At 40.5% G+C, this 19,704-nt stretch overlaps 1 long non-coding RNA gene across 10 annotated transcripts in view; it reads right to left on the bottom strand.

The window, feature by feature from the left end:
- Nucleotides 1-19,704, bottom strand: part of LOC105075977 (uncharacterized) — a 482,457-nt gene that overhangs the window by 107,328 nt on the left and 355,425 nt on the right. The gene's annotated exons all lie outside the window — the stretch shown is intronic.

Raw genomic sequence — 19,704 nt, 5'->3', positions numbered from 1 at the left:
GCAGGAAGCCTGCATTTTTGAAATATAATCAAGAAATAACAATGAGAAGGTTATGTTGAATGTTGGAGCAGCAGCAGAGCCCACAAGTCAATTGAGGAAGACAGCAATTAGTGAAAATCTGGAGTGATGCTGAAATGAATTCAGGTTAATTAAAACAGGGTTTGACCTAATTGCCCTACGGACCTCCACTAGCTGGTATGACCCAGGTCAGAAATTCCCCTCGGTACCCTGGCTTGTCAATAAATAAGCCCCAGTGCTGGATTCTGTATTTTCCAAAGGAAAGCAGGAGACAGGCCTTCTGTGCTTTAGAAATCAATGTTGCGTTAACGAGACCGTAATCAAACGAAGGTCTACACTTGCATCATTCAGGCCAAATGGCTTCGTGGAAGTCCAATCAAATAAGCATTGAACAACACCTCCATTTCAAGTGCTGTCTTTCAGGCCACATCTTTATACTTCAGAAGCTATTTTTTAAAAACGAGAAAGGAGCAACAACAACAAAAAATCCATACAATCCACAAATAAATGAAATTAAATGATCTTTCCCCTGAGGAAGGCTTAAATATGTATTTTCTGGGTGACTCCTTTGAAATAGGGCACATGTTGACGGGTATGTGTGCATTTTCATTATTAATATGCATTAGTTAATTATTAACAGAATTTCTACCAGTATAATATAGTGCTTCAATTTCTCAAGTGAGATTGGACAGTTTAAGTTTCTTGTACGTACTTCAGTATGGAAACCCAATACACAAAGAAGTGAGGCAAGAAAAGGAAAATCCAGTTAAAAATGGATTAACAACTGATTTTAGTATTTTAAAACTGCATTTATCTATTTTGCGCCCACCCCCCCAAACCTGGGGACGCACAGACGGCTTGAAGCAAGGGGTGAACTGGTCTGACTGCCGCAGACGTGAGGGGCCACCAGGGGACAGCCGCAGTACAAGATGTGGTCTGCCATGATGGAGGGCCAACGGGACCCCTGCGTGTGACAAAGTGGAGCGTGGCTTCTACTTTCAATTGCCTGTGGACAGAAAATGTCTTCTAACTGGGCAGGTGCACAGTAGATGTGAGTAGATGCATGAATGCGTACTCTGAGTAATACCCTGAATTCACTGCCTATTGCCCTGGACAAAAGGGACATCATGTAGCCATAGGGGGTCTCCAGGACGCATCTCCCATCGGCCTTTTCCCCGAGTGTCCACTTCTGTCGTTCCTTTTAACTGAAGCCATGGCAGGACAAAAGTGAAGCGTCCCTCTCCTCACGGCCACTTAGTGGTCCCTGGGCAGTCAGTCCCACCCTGCTGCCTCCAGGACACCGAAACCACTGGCTCCACAGTTAAGAATGGAAGGAGACCACCTATTTTTGATCCATGTGACCCCAGGATGTTACAGCCTTACACTTCAGGCAAGTAGCTTTTTAGTGATCAGCTTGTGGCTACTGATTGTAGCAAAGTCTTTTTTTTTCCTTATATGAGGAAATACAATAAATTGTAAGTAAAGATTAATAAAAACCATGCAGAAAATTGATTATTAAGAGTTATATTAAAAAGTTAAACATTTCCAAAGGCTTCCAATACCAAAAGAAAATCATATGAAACTGTTTTTTGTGGGTTTTTTTTGGTGAACCTTTGCACTGTTGTATTGAGGAGGGTAAGTTTTTGACACATACGTTTCAAATCCTTCTCACCCCAAATTTTCATTTGACTCTTACTGTTTCTGGTGATGTTAACATTTTCATTTATCTGGTGTGAACACAGGATAAATAGGCAGGACACAGAATTTTCTGTAAAGTCCAGACAGTGAGTACTTTATGGTTTGTGGATTACCTACAATCTGTGTTGCACATTCTCTGTTTTGTTTCATTTTCCTCTTTTTTCTGTTTTTCTTCCTTTGGTCCTTTCTTGTTTTCTTTCTTTCTTTTTTAATAACCCTTTGAACATATGAAAACCACTCTTAGACTGAGCCACACCAAATGCACTCCCAGGTTAGAAGTGGTGCACTGGTCCAGCTTTCCAGCCCCTGGGATACACCAGCAGTTTAAAATAGATATATCTACTGTTTTAATCACTGTGCAAGTCTTAGAAAGACTACCTTAGCCCCTGATTTTTAAAAACTATATTTCTGTTTCAGCATTTCTTTTATTTTTATTTTTGAATCTTTACTCCATCTGGATATTGTGCTGTAGATTGTGAGTTAAGACATAACTTTGTTTTCACAATAGCCAGCTGTCTCATTCCTGCTTACCAGGCAACGTGACCCATTTCCACGGATGAAGATGCTACCTTTATCGTAAGCTTGATTCCTTAACCATCTTTGGAAACACTTCTGAAATTTACATGTGTACGTCTATCAGTTCCTGAACCATTAACTCAGTGCTTCCTGGTGGCCACTTCCCAATTCTCAACACTTAGGCCCCATTCACTGCTGCTTTTCAAAAACAGTTCAGTTTTGTCCTACATCTATTCTAGTTTTTTTTTTTTTATGTTATGTCATCATTTGTGTGCTCCAGGGCCCCCACCTCCTTCCAAATGTTTTGATTAGAGTCGTAGGAATTACATTTCGTATACTGAATCGCATAAAGAAATGATAATTCAAATGAGAAGATAATCTATTCTTACCCATTTTCACATCCCTCCTTAATAGCTCCTAAAATTTAGTAGTGATGGAAATTTAGTTTCAAATGTCTCCTCTTAAAAACTAGACGGTGCAACCACATAATACACGATGTACCTTTTGGAATTGCTCTAAATTCACAAGCAGCCATGTAATTTAACTGGCTGATTTAATCTTGGGAAATTCATTAATATTAGGTTTTATCAGTCCTATTAAACCCTTATGTTTTTATACAAGCATCTCTTTACACAGACTGTCATTCAGGAAGCAATATTATTAAATACGATAATGTCACTTTTTAAAAGCAGATGTTGATTTCTGTGATCATAGTATCAAAGTATCACAGAAATCAGGGCAAGACTATAGCAGAATCTCGACTAATAGCTGAGACTTGACACATCCGTGTTCATCAGTCAAGATGTCTCACTTCCCATAAGGGCATACTTCTCAGGCATAATGAAGCCCTATTTCTGACATGAAATTCAGTCATGAATGATTCGTTCTGCTCATAATGCTTGAGATCTGAAGCATACTTTCAGTCCTTCCTCAAGCAGAAAACTAGTGGAAGGGCAGAAAAATGTCAATAATAGGCATTAATTACATTAGGTAAGAGGAAACAGGTAATGGAACAGAAGAGTTTGCTCAAGGTGTAGGATGTCACCAAAGGCTTCATTTCTTCTTTCAGACTAAAGGTAACCATACACACGCATCCGAGGTGGTGAGTATGCAGGACAGACTCATCCTAGTAGCTTATTTTTACAAGTTAGCATTTAAGTGTCTGATTTTATAAATGAAAAGGTTAGGAAGGTTACTCAAACAACAGTTACACAACAGCAGATCATCATTGTACGATTTTCAACTGTAGGCACGATTTTTTTTTTTTCGTTAAAAAGATCCTTGAAACAAACTGTCTATTTAGGATTTAGCTAATATGGACAGATTTAACAGATGGGAATCGAGCTGAGCATTTGTAAAGACGGTTTAGTTGTGTCTGCCATATTTCAGTGACCTTGTAAGACACAGGTCACTCTATCTGATCAGATGCTTTGGTTTCTTCATTTCCGACATGAGCTCATCAACAGACGATTTCTAAAGCACTTCCGCATATAAACGTGTGTTAGCACTAACTGTGCACATTAGTTGCGGGTAGACCCAGCTATGTCCCCACAGATACCCTGACTGCAGAATTTGGCTCCAACCATGTGAATTCCGTTAGTTTAAATGAACTGTAAAAAAAAAAAAAAAAAGTATTCCGTTTTGGCTCTGCAGATGGTTTAAACAGGTGCACTGCTTGGGTCTCTCGCTGTGGACTGAGCGGGGCTCAGAGGTTACGCCTCCAGAGCAAGGTCCTGGATGCCTGGCAAACCTCGGCAGCCTTTCGTAGGGAGGCCAAAAAGAAAAAAAAAAAGAATGCGTTCTCTGTGAGATTTATGGACTGCAAAAGACAACTGCACCTGTGTCTGTTTCTTCTTATTGAAAACAGATGAAAGCTATTGCGAGGAAAGGGAAACTCAACTCTCTGGTGTCTAATGCGAACCACTGCAGGAGCCCCAAGGGCATCCGGGACACCTTACATGTGTCCTGGGCAATCAGCTGACTGCAGCCACGTTGCCACTGCCACCAACACCCAACAGACCCTTCAGGGTGCCCTGAGCTTGGACAGTGACCTTCCATGAGAACAAAGGGGTTCAAAGGTCGAGAGGGAGCTGTACCCCACACAGATGGCAGGGGCAAAAAGGATCCCAAGTGTTTCAGCCTCACCCACAAACCCCAGAACTTCTCTCTTCACTTATCTTGGTTGAAGGTGACTTTCCCTATTGTAAGTTACATGATGTTGAAGAGAAGTCGCTTTTATAGCACAGTCCACATTGATACACAGGACTTAGCTGGGATTTAAAATCAGTCCTGGCGGTGCAAATACTCCAGCTGAAAACACACATTTTCCTGTGCACCTGCCCGATGCCAGGTCTCCTCCGATGAAGGGTAACCCTGATGCAACTCATCTCATTGTTTTATGGACCCCTTGTGAAACTGTTAAGCATTTTTTCAACAACAGCTTTAAGAACTTTCTATGGGTGGGGTGCTTTCGCCCAGGACCTGAAGTGCAGAGATTCAAAAAATACAATCCCTTCTCTCAAAATTCATGGTTCAGTAGATTAAGTGTTTCTACAATTTTTTTCTTACATCGTCACTTAATTTACGATATTTTTTGGAGTGTTTCTAAGTTTTAGTTTATGATCGTCCACATCCATTCATCCATTTCTTCAGCATGATTTTCTCATGAGTTGTCACCTCACAAAGGAGACACTGCTACCAAAATATCCTTTGGCTTCTCCATGTTTCCATGAAGGACCGAATTCAGAGACTGTGATTTTATTCCTCCTCAGAATGGCACCTGGGGTAACTTGGGCCTCGGTAAGGCCATTTAACTTCTCTGGGCTTGTTTCCTCATTTGAAACAAGGGACTTAAGCAGGACAACGTCCATGGGCCTTCTAGTTCTGACTTCCCAGGAGTCCTTGATTCTAGGTGGGCTCCTAACAGACATCATTCATTACCCCCAAAGTTCAGCTCTGCAAACTATGCAGCAGTGTGATTAGCGCGCACCAAGATCTTATGACTAATGATCTCTCATGACTACAGCTCTATTTCTTTGCTATTAAAAATTTATTTTTGAGGATAATGTTTCCTACTTTTTTCTCCTAATGATATAGTCTCCAGATAACTTACAACCTTTTTCAGAATTCCAAAATCATCTTTTTAAGATTTGTTTTTAAAATGTTTAAAGGACTATGTCGTGATTCTTGAAGAAACTTCAAAGATGGGATTCCCAAGACATTTTACATCACCTGAGTTTCACTCAAATAATTATGTAACTTAAACATACCCTGCTCTACAATCCTTGAGTACAGTAATTATCATTTTATTGTATGTACAATATACTGTTTTATGTTTTATTACCTTTTCATTAATTACATCAGAGTGTAATAATATAGTCATGTCTGACTATGATCAACTTTCTTATTCTTAAGTAGCAGTGTTTTTGCAAAATGTCTAGCACGGAGCAGCAGATACATTAAGTTTATTTTCAAAGAGACAGCTATGAAGAAGACATGTGGTTCTACTCATTAAAGTAAAACTGCCATGCAAACTGGGAGGTAGGTATGGTGAAAAAAGAAGTAGGTACGGTGGAGGGGGAGACAGGAAGTGATGCTCAGAGGGTACCAAGTCTCGGTTCTGCAAGATGAGTCAATTCTGGAGATTTACTATACAGCATGCTATCCACAGCAAACAGGACTGTATTGTACAATTACAATCTGCCAAGAGGTAGATCTTATGTTTAGTATCCTTAACACACACACACAGACACACACACAAATAATAACAAAGAGGAGGGGAGGAAACTTTGGGAGGTGATGGGTGTATCCATGGCCTTGATGGCCGGATGTTTCCAAAGGTGTATGCATATCCCCAGACTCACGGAGCTGTGTACATTAACGAAGCACAGCTTTTACACGTCAATCATACCTCAGTACAGTGGCTTGAAAAGCGTATAGGAAAGTATTCAACTCACTACTGAAAGTAACACACATCGCAAAAAACAAAAACAAAAACAAAAACAAAAACCAAGCTTTCAGCTGATTAAAATGGCCAAACATTTGAGAAGTTAAGACCGTCTTCTGTCTGAGAGTGTGCAGTGGCTATGAACTGCAACCCGGTAAGCTTTTCGGCATAACGTGTCAGGCCTAAAATACGAGTACGTGCTTTCTTTGAGAATTTCACATTTGGAAGTTCATCCCAAGGATATTAAAAAGTTGTAACAGTATCAACTATTAACATATACCAAACATTAACAATTTTGTCAAAGTATTAGTCAATATGAATGATTAGCTAAAAAGAAAAAAATGCTCAGCAACAGAAAAATATAAAAAATAAGATGGTACATTATGGAATTAGTAACATTTTTCACATGGATATGATAACATAAAATGAAAAAATAACTCATTTTGGTAAATACAGAACAAATATAAAGCCATAAATTGGTAAATATGTAAGGCCATATACCACATAATGATTGCCAACAGCTAGCTGACTATATTTTTTTCGAAATGGCTTATAAGAAATATGTATTCACTTTAAAACATTATAAGATTAACTTAATTTCATTTAAAAACAACATTCCCCAAGGAACTACTGTGTAGCACAGGAACTATATTCAATGTCTTGTAATAACATATAATGGAAAAGAATATTAAAATATATATATATATATATATACACACACACACAACTGAATCACTTTGCTGTATATCTGAAACTAACACATTACAAATCAACTAAACCTCGATTAAAAAAATAAATATAAATAAAAATAAAAACAGTATTCCCAAACCATGTGTATCTTTCCAACATTCACTTGGGTTTGTTCTGAAACCCACTCTCAGGTTTTATAATATATCCCAGTGGGTACGCTAGCACTCGGCCAACCTCTAGCATTCTACTAAATCTATTTCTACCATTTACTTTTTAAAGGAGAAATAAGAATGTTGCTTCACAAGCCAGCACGAGAACGGAGAAGCCACCCAGAAGCAGCAGTGGAAAGCACCTTGCTCGGCTTTGGAAAGTTACGTGAACATCAGTGATAAGCCAGGTGGAGCTAGTCCACTTCACCCCATGGGCTGATCCATCACGTACACGTACAAAAGGTCTGCTTGTGGAATGGGGTCGACCCAGGCGACGTCCTGGACACGGAACTGCACTGTGTGCCTGGTACCACCACATGAATGAGACTCTCAACCTACCCCCCGTCCGCCCGAGTCCCACCAGACAGATGCAGCCGCACGAGCTCAGACCACAGACAGGGAAGCACGGCGGCCCACTCTTCACTGTGGCAAAGGAAGGGACAAAAACGAGAAAACTTAGGAAACACTGACGCCTGACACTTGTCTAATATGCTCACTGTGATGCTACAATTGGTAACATTCATGAGGACCCTGGTTCTGACTTTCAAAATCATGGGCCTCAGATGCTTCTTCAAAATATTTTGAGGAGAAACAGTCTCCAGTTTTACGTAACTAAGCAAAAGCTACCTGAGTCATTTAAGTGAACAGTAACTTGCACTCACACGTATAATCACACAGAGTGACATTTGCGTTACCTCTTACAAACCACAGATCATTGCCAGGTAATGCTGTGTAGTTTTTTCCCAATGATGCAGTGACACTGGACTGTTTTTATCATATTTTTGCAGAGAAAAGAAAGTGAGCTGCAGAGGGACACAAAAGGCTTCTACAATTTGTGTGTTTTATAAAAAAAAATTTTGAAAACACATTGTTTCTGTTTTTTTTTATCAATCTACAAGTTTAATTAATAAGAATTCTAAAAATTTTTAAAATGGGGAATAAAGAAAAAGTTGGCCTTTGGATCTATATCCCCCCATTTCCTCTGTCCCCCCAAATTACACAACACACTTAGCTTAGTACACACTGTTTCTACACACTGGCTGCAGATATGACTGCACTGAACATATGTATCTTCTAGTACTAATATTTATTATACTAAGATTAATTAATTGTACTACTTATTTTATTTTTAAAATTTTTGGTGGGGGAGGTGATTTGGCTTGCTTATTTATTTATTAAACTGAGGCTTAAATCCAGGACCTCGTGCCTGCTAAGCACACACTCTACCACTGAGCTATACCCTCCCCAACAGTACTACATGTTTTAAAATTTAAAACCATGTAACACAGAACTTTCTGTAAGCAATGGAGACACGTCTGGAGCAGTTCTTAGCAGCTCTACGTGCTGACGTGTGATTTTCTTAAACCAGTGCTATAATGTTGGTCTATGGGAAGTTTGTTACATCTCTGCAAAATAACACAGAAAAGAACTTCTTGTGTATTTGTCTCGTGTGATTGTGGTAAAATTTCTGAGAATTGTAATGGAAATGTTCATGCCAGGTATGCAAATTCACAATAGGTATTCTCCCTGACGTCCTCCGCAAAGGCCTTGTCATTTTGCATCGCCACTAACGGTGTGTAAAAACATGCTCCTCTTTCCACTACTGCATGTTAGCTTTCTTGGCTGTTTTTTTTCAAACTGATAGATTAAAATGTTATCTTCTCTGGTAATGTCTTTTTAATTCTTTTTTTTTTTTTCAGTTTAAGCATTTCTTCAGTGAGCATTTCATATGCAATTTATAATTCTGAAACGGTCTATTACATTTCTTGCTTTTTTTCCCCGCTGGGCTTGCCCTTTTCCTACGAACCTGTAAAACCTTCTGTATAATTACATGGATCAGAATAAAATTCAGAATGTACCTTGCATGTCCCTTATGGTCATGTCACTGTAAGGGGCAGGGAATGTGCTTAATTTTAAAATATTTATACTCTACCTGGAACATAATCATTTGAATTTACAGAATTATTGGAAAAAATTTAAAGACTTATCAAAATATAGTTCTCAAACTCTCAGATGGAGACACAGAGTTATAGTGAGAAGGAAGGTCTGCTTAGTGTCCTAACTAATGGGTAATCATCAATTCACAGCACTAAAGAAATCCAGTAATACACATCTGCTACCTGATGAGAAAGCAGCAGCCAAACTATTCTCAGATAAACAAAACTACTAGTTAACCACCGTTTCCCACCCTCTAAACTAACACTGGCAGTATTATCAGAAATACGTATTGTTGGGGGTAGGTTTTTAAAAATAAGTCTCATCAAAAGATATGGAAGCAATGAAATGAATACTTGAATCTCAAATGCATGAGTACATTAACGAGCGCTCACTGCTGCATGACACAGTTTGCAAAATGCTTTACTACGTCTTCAACTTGCACGAATCTAAAAAAAAAAAAAAAAAAGACTTGCTGTCACCCTGTAATATGAATCAAGAGGAAATATTTTCTATGCGAAGAAATTTTTTTAATGTCATCTGGCATTCCTGTGGTCCCTCCCGTAGTTCCTCTGCTACTGGGAAGCAACATGGAAAAACAAGAAAATGTATGTTTCTGTGATTACAGAAGTCACCGCTCATAACTCTGCCTCTTGCTTTCCCTGCAAAGCAGAGCTTCACAGTCCCGGCTGTCTGTCCGGACACAGCACAGAGGCGTGGAGCCACCCACAGAAGTCTGAGGCCTACAACAGCATCCAATACAGCTTCAGGGCCTGGTTGATTGATCCAAGCTGAACTGAGTTAAGTAGGAAAAACAATCCAAAAGCCTTTCCATTTTTCCAATTTATTTTAACAACAGAAAACTCCAAACCAACCAATTCAGAGGGGTGATTTGTCGTGCCAGAAAGCTTGTCCACTCCAAGCTTTCCCATATACCATCCTTCAGGAAAACAATAAAACAAGTCAACGTGGAGTTACCGGCATTGACTTTCAATCATTCGGCTTGTTCTGAACGTGCTGCAGAATTTCCCTGAACAAACACTTCGGGTGGAATCTGTCATTCATTCAAAAACACTGTCAACCGCTACCAATCACGAAGCAGATTAAATGTGCGACTGAGTTACAAACCATGAAACATACATCCTTACCCACCTCCCACGTGTCCACCATTTCTGATGCAGTGTTACAACTTGCAGGTGACGCTTTGCTCCTGCCGACCGTGTGCTGGAGGCTCAGAATGTGATAGAAGTGACCAGGGCCAAGTGAATCATTTGCCTTCTGACCAGGTCATTTACTGATGTCTGTTTCCCACCTATCCTAGAGAGGAGCTGTTCCTGTCGTGCTGGAAACACATGGAAATATGCGGTGGGAACTCTTTTGATTGTGAGGAATGGAAACTCCATCAGTCCAGCTCACACACACACACGCTCACACAAAGGTATTTAAATGTGTTATGAAATTTCATGGGAATCCAGGAAAAACGGAACCTCCAGTGCTTAGGAAACTCAGACACCTAATGAAATGTGCACTCACCATCTGTCTCCACCATTCACACCTCAGCTTTTGGAGAGACCTGCTCGATTTCTTCCAGATTGGAAAGTTTGCAAAGTCAACCTGACCCTGGGCCCCAGGAAGACCTTACGAGTCTTACCATGGCCCAATCTTCAAGTTACAGGCCAAGTCTTAGAGATTTGTTTCCAAAATGATAGAAAAATTATGACAATTCTCAAAGACTTGCCCCAGACCATGCCATTATGTTTTTATGGCAAGAATATGAATATAAAACAGCATTTATTCAGGGGAAAAAAGATTTCACCCTCTTTATGCCATAAAGCACTTAATTTGGGCTTACCGGGTATAAACTTCTCCTCTTCTTGACTTGAACAGAAAAGAAGGATTTGTTGGCGGCCACTTATTATTTTATTCTCCAGGTATGCAGCACAGTCACCTCAACATATCGGGAGAAATAGAGTTGCAAGATGCTAGCAAACTGAGGTTGACTCTCTGTCTATGAAGGAGGCATCTCTTATATTTCAACTAGAAAGCCTGTGTTTCTTGCTCTCTGTCCTCAAGTTAAAACATTTATTCTATATCCGACCACCTGTTGATGGATATTTAGGTTGCTTCCATGTCTTGCTATTGGAAATAGTTTTGCTATGAACATTGGGATAACATGTATCTTTTCAAATTAGAGTTTCCTCCAGATAACGCCCAGGTGTGGGATTGCTGGATCATAGGGTAACTTTATTTTTAGTTTTTTAAGTAATCTACATACCGTTTACCATAATGGCTGCACCAAATTACATTCTCAACAACAGTGTAGGAGTTCCCTTTTCTCCACACTACACACACACACACACACACACACAATAGAACCCTACTCAGACATAAAAAATAATAAAAAATGCCATTTGCAGTGACATGGATGGACCTAGAGATTGTCATACTAAGTGAAGTAAGTCAGACAGAGAAAGAAAAATATCGTACGCTATCACATATATGTGGAATCTAAAAAATGACACAAATGAACTTATTTACAGAACGGAAACAGACTCACAGACATAGAAAACAAACTTATGGTTACCGGGGGGTAGAGGGATAAACTGGGAGTTCAGGACCAGTACATACTAAGTAGTATCTGTAAGACAGATGAACAACAAGCTCCTATGGCACAGGGAACATATTATTGAATAATATCCTGTAATAGCCTATAATGAAAAAGAATATGAAAAGGAATATATATGTGTGTATATGTGTATAACGGAATCACTATGCTGCACACCAGAAATTAACACAACACTGTAAGCCGACTCAACATCAATTAAAATATAATGAATAAATAAAGTTGCTTTCCATTTTCAGGGGGGAAGAAACACTTATTCTAAGTATTAGCTGCCTATTTTGCTCACACAAATCTTGCCTCCCCAGTGATATTTCTGGAACAGATTCTTTTCTTATGATTTAGGTACTTTGGCTTGAACAGTGCATATTATTACTTATTTTCCTTGTTCTCAAAGTAATGGATTTGTATATAGAGATAGGTTTTAAAATTTTTAAACTAAACACTCCGTCAAGAATCCCTCATGATTCTGCCCCTCAGAGAGAGCCACAGAGCATACTGGCTGCGTATGTCTGCAAACACTGGATCTTACTACACGTGTACCTAACAAGACACTATCGACACCTTTTCACAGCAACTTTCACTTCCACAGTGTCACCCTGCGGGCTGGATGCTATCCACCGGCTAAATGTCAGACAAGTCATTTAATAATTCTCGGCTGTGAACAATAGATGTTCACTTCTTGCTATATAAAAATAAATAATCGAACTTGTGTATCTGTACATTTATTCCTAGTTTCCAGATCTTTGTGCACTTTTCCAAATATTTTCACAAATTAGCTCATCAGAAGTTCATCACACTAGCAAGAAGTATATACACTTTAAAAGTGAACATACAGTGATTAAACATAAATTTGAGTATATTTGTAAATTCCTAATACCACCAAATTGTACAGTGGTGTCCATTTTTTAGCTCTTAAAACAGGATAGGATTCACATACACGGAAAACAAACTTATGGTTACCAGTGGGGAAGTTGATGGGAAGAGACAAGTTGGGAGTTCGAGATTTGCAGATAGTAACTACTATATATACAATCAGATAAACAACAAGTTTCTACTGTATAGCACAGGGAACTATATTCAGTATCTTGCAGTAACCAATAATGAAAAAGAATATGAAAACAAATATATATGTATATGCATGACTGAAGCATTATGCTGCACACCAGAAATTGATACAACACTGTAAACTGAGTATGCTTCAATAAAAAAAAAAATACAAAAAAACTATGATGTTACTACATTGTTAAATCTTTGCCAAAATAACTGAAAAAAAAGTAAAATCTTGCAAAATTATTTTTCGGCAGGTGGGACAGCAGAGAGGTTTGATTTTTTTTATGTGTTTATTGGCTATTTTTTTCTCTTATTCTGGAAATTGCCTGTTCATGTCTTCATTCATTTTTGTTTTGTTGACTGCGAAGGTTATTTTGAGGGGTCAATAATGGACATCAATTTTTTGCTTACTGAAGTATGGCCATTTGTTTCCAGGGAATTGTGTCCTCTGGATTTTTATACAGTGTATTTTGCATATAGAATAAATATCAAGGTTTTCCTTCACAAGATCATTTCTAATCATCATAACATGAGAATATTTTCTTCAATAGAACGTTACAAAAGTCACCCGTGGGTATTTTTTTTCCTGTGGTGTTATAGTTTGTTTACTACATGTAATTAAAAAAAATCTATATAACACCTTTTGTTGTGTGGAGTGAGAGGCATCCAGTTTCCATTAGAGCAATCCATTTTTTCATGCCAGATCTGGAATGCCAGCTTTATGAGCTACTGCTCCCAGCTGTCTGTTACCATCTCCTTGCTTTTCTCATGGGCCTGTTTCCAGGATGTGTTTATTATTGCTTTAATTTTATAGGTCCGTATGTTCCAACGCCCCATAATTTCTCTCTTCCGTATTTTTCTGGCTTTTCTTTCACTCCAGATGAAACTTAAAAGTCAACAAAGGGGATCTGGCTGGGGTTGATTTGAATTTTTAGAGATTCATTCAGGGAGTATCAACATTTCCACAATATTGCGCCATCTCGGTGACAATTTATGCCTCCGAGTTCTGAAGCACTTTAATTTTCGTATCTTTATGGCTTCCTTCATATTTTTCATTCATAGTACTTGCTACGTTTACTCCTGGGAATGTAATTATTTTGTTTGCAAGTATGAATGTCCTATTTCTTACATACTTTTTTCCTGAGTGTTATTTGGGTATAGAAACTTTTTTATACAAGTATCTTTCATAAGTGAATTCTTTGAATCCTTTCAAAGTTTCCCATAAGGTTTTAGTAGCTAGCACTTCCATGAGTTGTTTAAACATTCTGGGGATGACAGAACACTTCTCTTAGTTCTGACTGTGCCTACGAAGGCTTCTGTTGCCTCTGTGCCTAGCTGAGGCCGAGATGAGTGTTGTCAACTCTCAGATTAAGAAAGCAGTAAGCACTTCTGATTTCACCAAGGAATTCTGTTAAAAAGACTGTCTTTTCAGACAGTCTGTTTTTGTGCACTAGTGAGAGAATCTCATTGCTTTGTCACTGTGACCATCCCCATCAACATGTTTACTAAGGTGAACACGACCCAATCTTTAGATTTCCGGGATATAACGCTGCACGAAGTGCTCTTTAAGTACAGGTAAGTTTACTCCTGTATTCATTCGTTCATTCATTCATTCAATCTGTATTTGCTCCAAACCAACCTATGCATCGTAAGGTTAACAATGTCACAACATAATGTAACATAACACAGTGCAACTCCAGAGCGTGAAAAGATGAAACAACACAACAGCACATGGACTGACCTAGGAGTTGGGGTGTGTGTGAAATACGTTAGATGTGGCACCCAAGGCCTCATCTCTGAAAAGCTGACACTTCCGGTGGCTGAGTGATGAGAAGGATCCAACTTGGAGCTAACATGAGCACTTCGAGCTGGGAATGGGTTTGGCCTCTTCAATGAACATTTTAAAAGAACGCCAGTTTGGCAGTGGATTAATGACTGATACTGAATTTACCATAAAACTAATGAGTCTTTGGAAGGCTCCTTCTATTCTAAGACCCTGCACTGAACTTCAGATTTTGTCGTTTTATATTCTTTTAAAAAATAGCTATTTAAGCTTCGCATCTCAGAGTACCTGTACCTGTATCTGCTAATAATAGAAGGATAGTGACAGGAGATGAGATCTGATCAGCTTTGGGCCAGGTTATGTGAAGGAATGTAGACCTTCCTTTAAGGATGATGCAAGATTTAGAAACAAGAGAGCAGCTTGACCTAGTATGTGTATATATGCATATATGTAACATGTATTAGACTTGACTTTAAATTATTTAGGTATTTAGATAGCAGTTTTAGACTCACAGCAACACTGAGAGGAAGGGACAGAGGGTTCCCATATACCCACCATGCACATACCCTCACTCCCGTATCAACATCCCCCACCAGATGATACATTTGTTACAAGTGAAGACCCTGTGCTGACACATCATGGTCACCCACAGTCCACACTTAACATTAGGGCTCACGCTTGGTGCTGAACAGTCTGTGGGTTTGGACAAAGGTATCATGACATGTATCCAGCGTTAGAGTGTCATCCAGAATCCCTGCACGGCCCTAAAACTCTTCTGTGCTCCACCTGTTCATCTGTCTCTACCCCCTCAGTTTATATTTTCAAAACATCACTCTGGCTCTTGGCCAGGTAATTTATCGTACAAAGGGAACACTGGGAAAAAGGAAACAAGTTTCTATGAGCCAAGATTTTATTTGGCTGTTTGCATTAATATTTAAAACACAACACTAATCTCACTTTGGTCACATTTGGCATTTGCAGTATCTTTTGAAGGGCCTTTTCTACAAAACAAGGCTCCATCTATGTGAAATCTTTGGTATTACAGTATCCAGGAGAATATTTTCAATCTCCTTTCTATAGTTTAGCTGTCAGCGGACCAAAATTATCTAGATAACGGTCACTACTCCAGGGACTCGTCAGCTGGTGGGAGAATCAAGCTACAGGTAGGCGTGGTCACCAAGACAGCAGATGGCCTTCTAGGGCTGGGTTTTATGGCTCTGAGGTACAGTTAGGCTGGGCTTCACAGCGCCCTCCCTTTTCTGGGTGAGGCTATTCTGTCCCCGTGACACCCGTGTATGTCTCCTGTAGCCCAGTAACGTGGCTGCATGCATACACAGAGCCAACCCTCCTCCCCTCTGGTGTTACTGTTCTATAAAGCACCACACTCAGTGAATTAGGGTACACTGGACCATTGCTCCTGGAGGAATCACCGGTCAGATGCCTGCAAGCTGCAGGCCCAACACTGCATCCCTGGATCAGTGTGTAACCTTGTTTCACACATTTCCGCAGGAAGACCCGTACTGGAGCGATATTGCTGACACACTAACACTGAGCGCACGCCCACCAGCCCTCTAGCTCATCCCCGAACGAAGCTTATCTGACTCGTGCTTTCTCCATGAGACTCACCACCGTCTTCCCGCAAGGAGGAACACCACCCTGGGACTTCAGACCACGCCCACAGTCATTTTAAGCAGCGAAATCGTCAGCCGAAATCACAAAAATGTGAGCAACTTTTTAGACCAGTTAAGGACACCTGTTGGGAGTAGGCGAGCTGAGAAAGTCAGGCAGAGCTCTGACTTCAGGGGGACCACGGGAGCTGCTCCACTAAGAATTTTCGCCACGTGCTTGTCCACGGATGATGACAGGTACAGGGCAAGTGTTGGTCTGGGGGCTACAGATACACGTAAGCAAGTGAGGTAACCTGCAAATACTGACTCTACAAATAGTGACGCTTCACAGTGTGTCTCCCCTGCAACAGACTGCGAGCTCTCTGAGGGCAGGGCACAGACATGACCATCCTTGCTCCAGTGAAAACAGCAGCATGTCTAACCTTGGCTAATCCACACTACTATTTTCAAACTTTCCTTTAAAAAACAGAACAAAACAAAACAAAACCCCAGTAAAACAAACTTGAGAAAAGTGGGTTTTCTTTGCTTGATTTCTGTCTGTCTCCTTGCCCTCTGGGGAGGGTAACATGAATTGTACAAGTCATTATGACACGGAAGCACCAACAACTCTGGAAATCATGCTTTTCAGATTCTAGAAGCTTCTAGAAGCTTCCAGAAGCTCAGTGTGTTTTTCCTTACCCAAAGTTGACTCCCTCCTCAGGTGCTCTTCCAGTAAAACACACGATATTTCCTCTCCCAGAAACCACATAACCAGAACCACATAAGGTTCCTAGCTATGTGCCACTCCTGAGCTGTGTGCAGCATGAAATGTCTAACACAGGCCTGCTGCTCCCACCAGAATGAGTATCTGCCCACAAACTAAGTTGTCCAGTCAGTGTCTCAAATGTCCCCTTCCCCATCAGGAATCATTTGGTAAAATAGCCTCCTGGAAGTAATTAACCTCTGCTCTGGGTGGAGCCCTGGTGGGGAGATGTGACCAAGATCAGGCAAGACACATGATTTAACAGGAAATGCACTCAAATCTGCCAATGACATGGCCATCTACGTAGGAGGTGTCCTGGACCCTTTCAATGCATTTTTGTCCTCAAACTCACCCCTGTGTGAAGTTCCAGGAGGACTATTGTTTAAATACTTGAGGTCTGATTATGTAAAATGAAGCACGTTTCAATCTCAACCTGTGCCAACACCAGCTCAATGAAGTTTTCGGCAGACTGGACTTCGTCCCTGGTTCTGGCAGGGAAGTGGGGTGAGAGCAGACAGGTTCCACGTGTCTGCCAGCTCTGCTTTTCTTTGCCCCAAAGGACTGTGTTAGAAAGTGCTCCTCCTGTAGATCCGGGGGCTCCAGAAACTGTCTGTGGCCACACGTCCCCTTTCACAAGCCCACCGTTCTTATAAGCAACGTGATTCCAGGCGAGATGATCCCTGAACCCCTTCCTCCTCCCACCTCCTGGAAACCCACATGAGGAAGCATCTGGCTCTTCCTGGCCTGAAAATTCTAGGAATCAGTGGGTATTAGTGATATGTCCCTAAGGAGATGGTTGGGTATGGGGGGAGGCCCAGGCACACTGATGGGGAAAGGACGGGAGGGTCTGATGGTTCAGGACATGGACAGAGGAAGGGCTGTGCTCTGAAGCATTACTGCTGGTTCCCTGTTGAGCAGGGAACCCGGCTCGCACCTGAGACCGGGGACGAGAGCCAGTTTGATGGACCACTGCAGACCCTCAGGGCACCTTTAGCAAGAGCAGTTCCAAATCTCAACTACAGTATAGCACTGGGCTTCTAAAATGCCCCCAGGCCTCACCAGGATCCAGGCGTCAAGGTGAGGCTGACCTCCCCCCAGGACTGAGCTGGAGAGTAGGCAAAGCTGCTCCGGACAGAGGACGTGTACGTCTACGGGGCACGTGCTTCACTCTTCCCCAAGCATGCTTTCTTTCCCAGTTTCCCATCCAGCGGAATTACACTGGCATCACCATCTACATAGGTCTCCTAGACCTTTCAACACATTTTATCTTCTAACTCACCCCTGTGTGAAGTTCCAGGAGGACTGAACTTTTTTCTGGAAAAGCCGTTTAGATAGACAGCTCCTACAAGGACTCACGGTAAATGCGATTTTGACCTAGAATAACCTAAGACTCCTACATTTTTGGCATTATTGTACTACGTTTGGGAAAAGGCATAATCTTGCTAAGAATAAATACTGATGAGACGTGTGCCCACTCCGCACGCACAATCGTTTCAGCATTAGTTGGCGATAAAATCCCAGTGGAGCAAAAACAAAACAAAACAACAAAAAAAAATTACATACAATGAAATCTCAGTCCGGAAGCAGAAATGTGACAATCTTGCTTCCTTTTCACTCCCTAGGCTTACACAATTCACTGTGGCTGCACGGTGTACAAGCCAGTAACATATCTGTGTTTTTTCCTTTCACTTTTCAACCCCAACTAAGCTTACCATTTACACGGCTGTAAGGAGCAAAAGCAGAATTACAAGCTTTGTTTTTAAGCATTTCCGTTTTCACAGTTTACGTCTGTTTTCATTTCCAAAGGAGACCTAAAAATCCTTTCACGGAAGAACCCCAAATCATCCAACGTCTAAACAGACGCCGAAGTCCCTCGCGCACAGAGGATTTTTGAAATATGCTCTATCTTGCGAACGAGAGGTTAACTGGAAAGTTTCTTTTTTTTTTTTAATTTCTTGTTTTGTTTGTGTAAATCTCAGAGGTTAGATTCATGCTAATTTTGCCACAAAAGCATGTTTTGCTAATAAATCTCTAGATAAATCTTGTTTTTGTTCTTGTCGGGAAAGAGAAAAAATTATCACACATATGTGAGTGTCTTAAAATATGTCTGGGGAGGTCAAATTCGTCCTGAGCTGCAATGTTTCTTGGATGGTACAAGTTTTCCTTCGCTATTTTAAAAGAATAGCAGTAAGTAATGTAAAATGGCATAGGGGGGTTTTGTGTTTTTTTTTTTAGGATTTGGTTGACGCACTTTGATTAAATAATAATTTACCTTAATCAAGAAGTAAACACACTTACATAAGTTAAATCTACACAGAAGAAAACCAAACGAGAATTCCAAAGCGTAAGTCAAAGACACTGCAATCAAATACAACATTTCTAAGCTACTGTTCCTAAACTAAGCAGACTGGAAGAGAAAACACGATGTGATGGGAAGAAACTTAGCTAGATGTGGAGCAGGAAAAACTGAGACCTCGGTCCCGAGTTTAGCACCACTGAATTCGGCCACCTCAGAGCATCAGTGTCCACATGCGTCTGGTTAAGAACTCGCCTGGATGACTTGGTCTTGACGTAAAAATTTCACTTAACTTTTTCTGACTTCAATTCAAGTGTCACTGTCACAGAAAATGACCTACTTTCCCACATAGAAGTCACACGGGTGACTCCTTCATGTCGGGTAACACATACATAACTCACATTCTGAAAACCGTTTGCTTAACATTTGTCTTTACCAAGAGTTGGTAAAGGGAGGGAGGAACTATGCAGTTTGCTTGGAAATTCGTTTTGTTTGCTATTTTTCTCTCTAATGCTTAACCCAATCCTTGCACAGGACAGACACCAAACAAATCAATACTCATTGTAAAAG

The sequence above is a fragment of the Camelus bactrianus genome, chromosome X (genome assembly GCF_048773025.1).
Source record: "Camelus bactrianus isolate YW-2024 breed Bactrian camel chromosome X, ASM4877302v1, whole genome shotgun sequence".
NCBI classification, from domain to species: domain Eukaryota; kingdom Metazoa; phylum Chordata; class Mammalia; order Artiodactyla; family Camelidae; genus Camelus; species Camelus bactrianus.
Note: the sequence above shows the minus strand (reverse complement) of the source record. Positions and strands in the feature narration are given on the sequence as shown.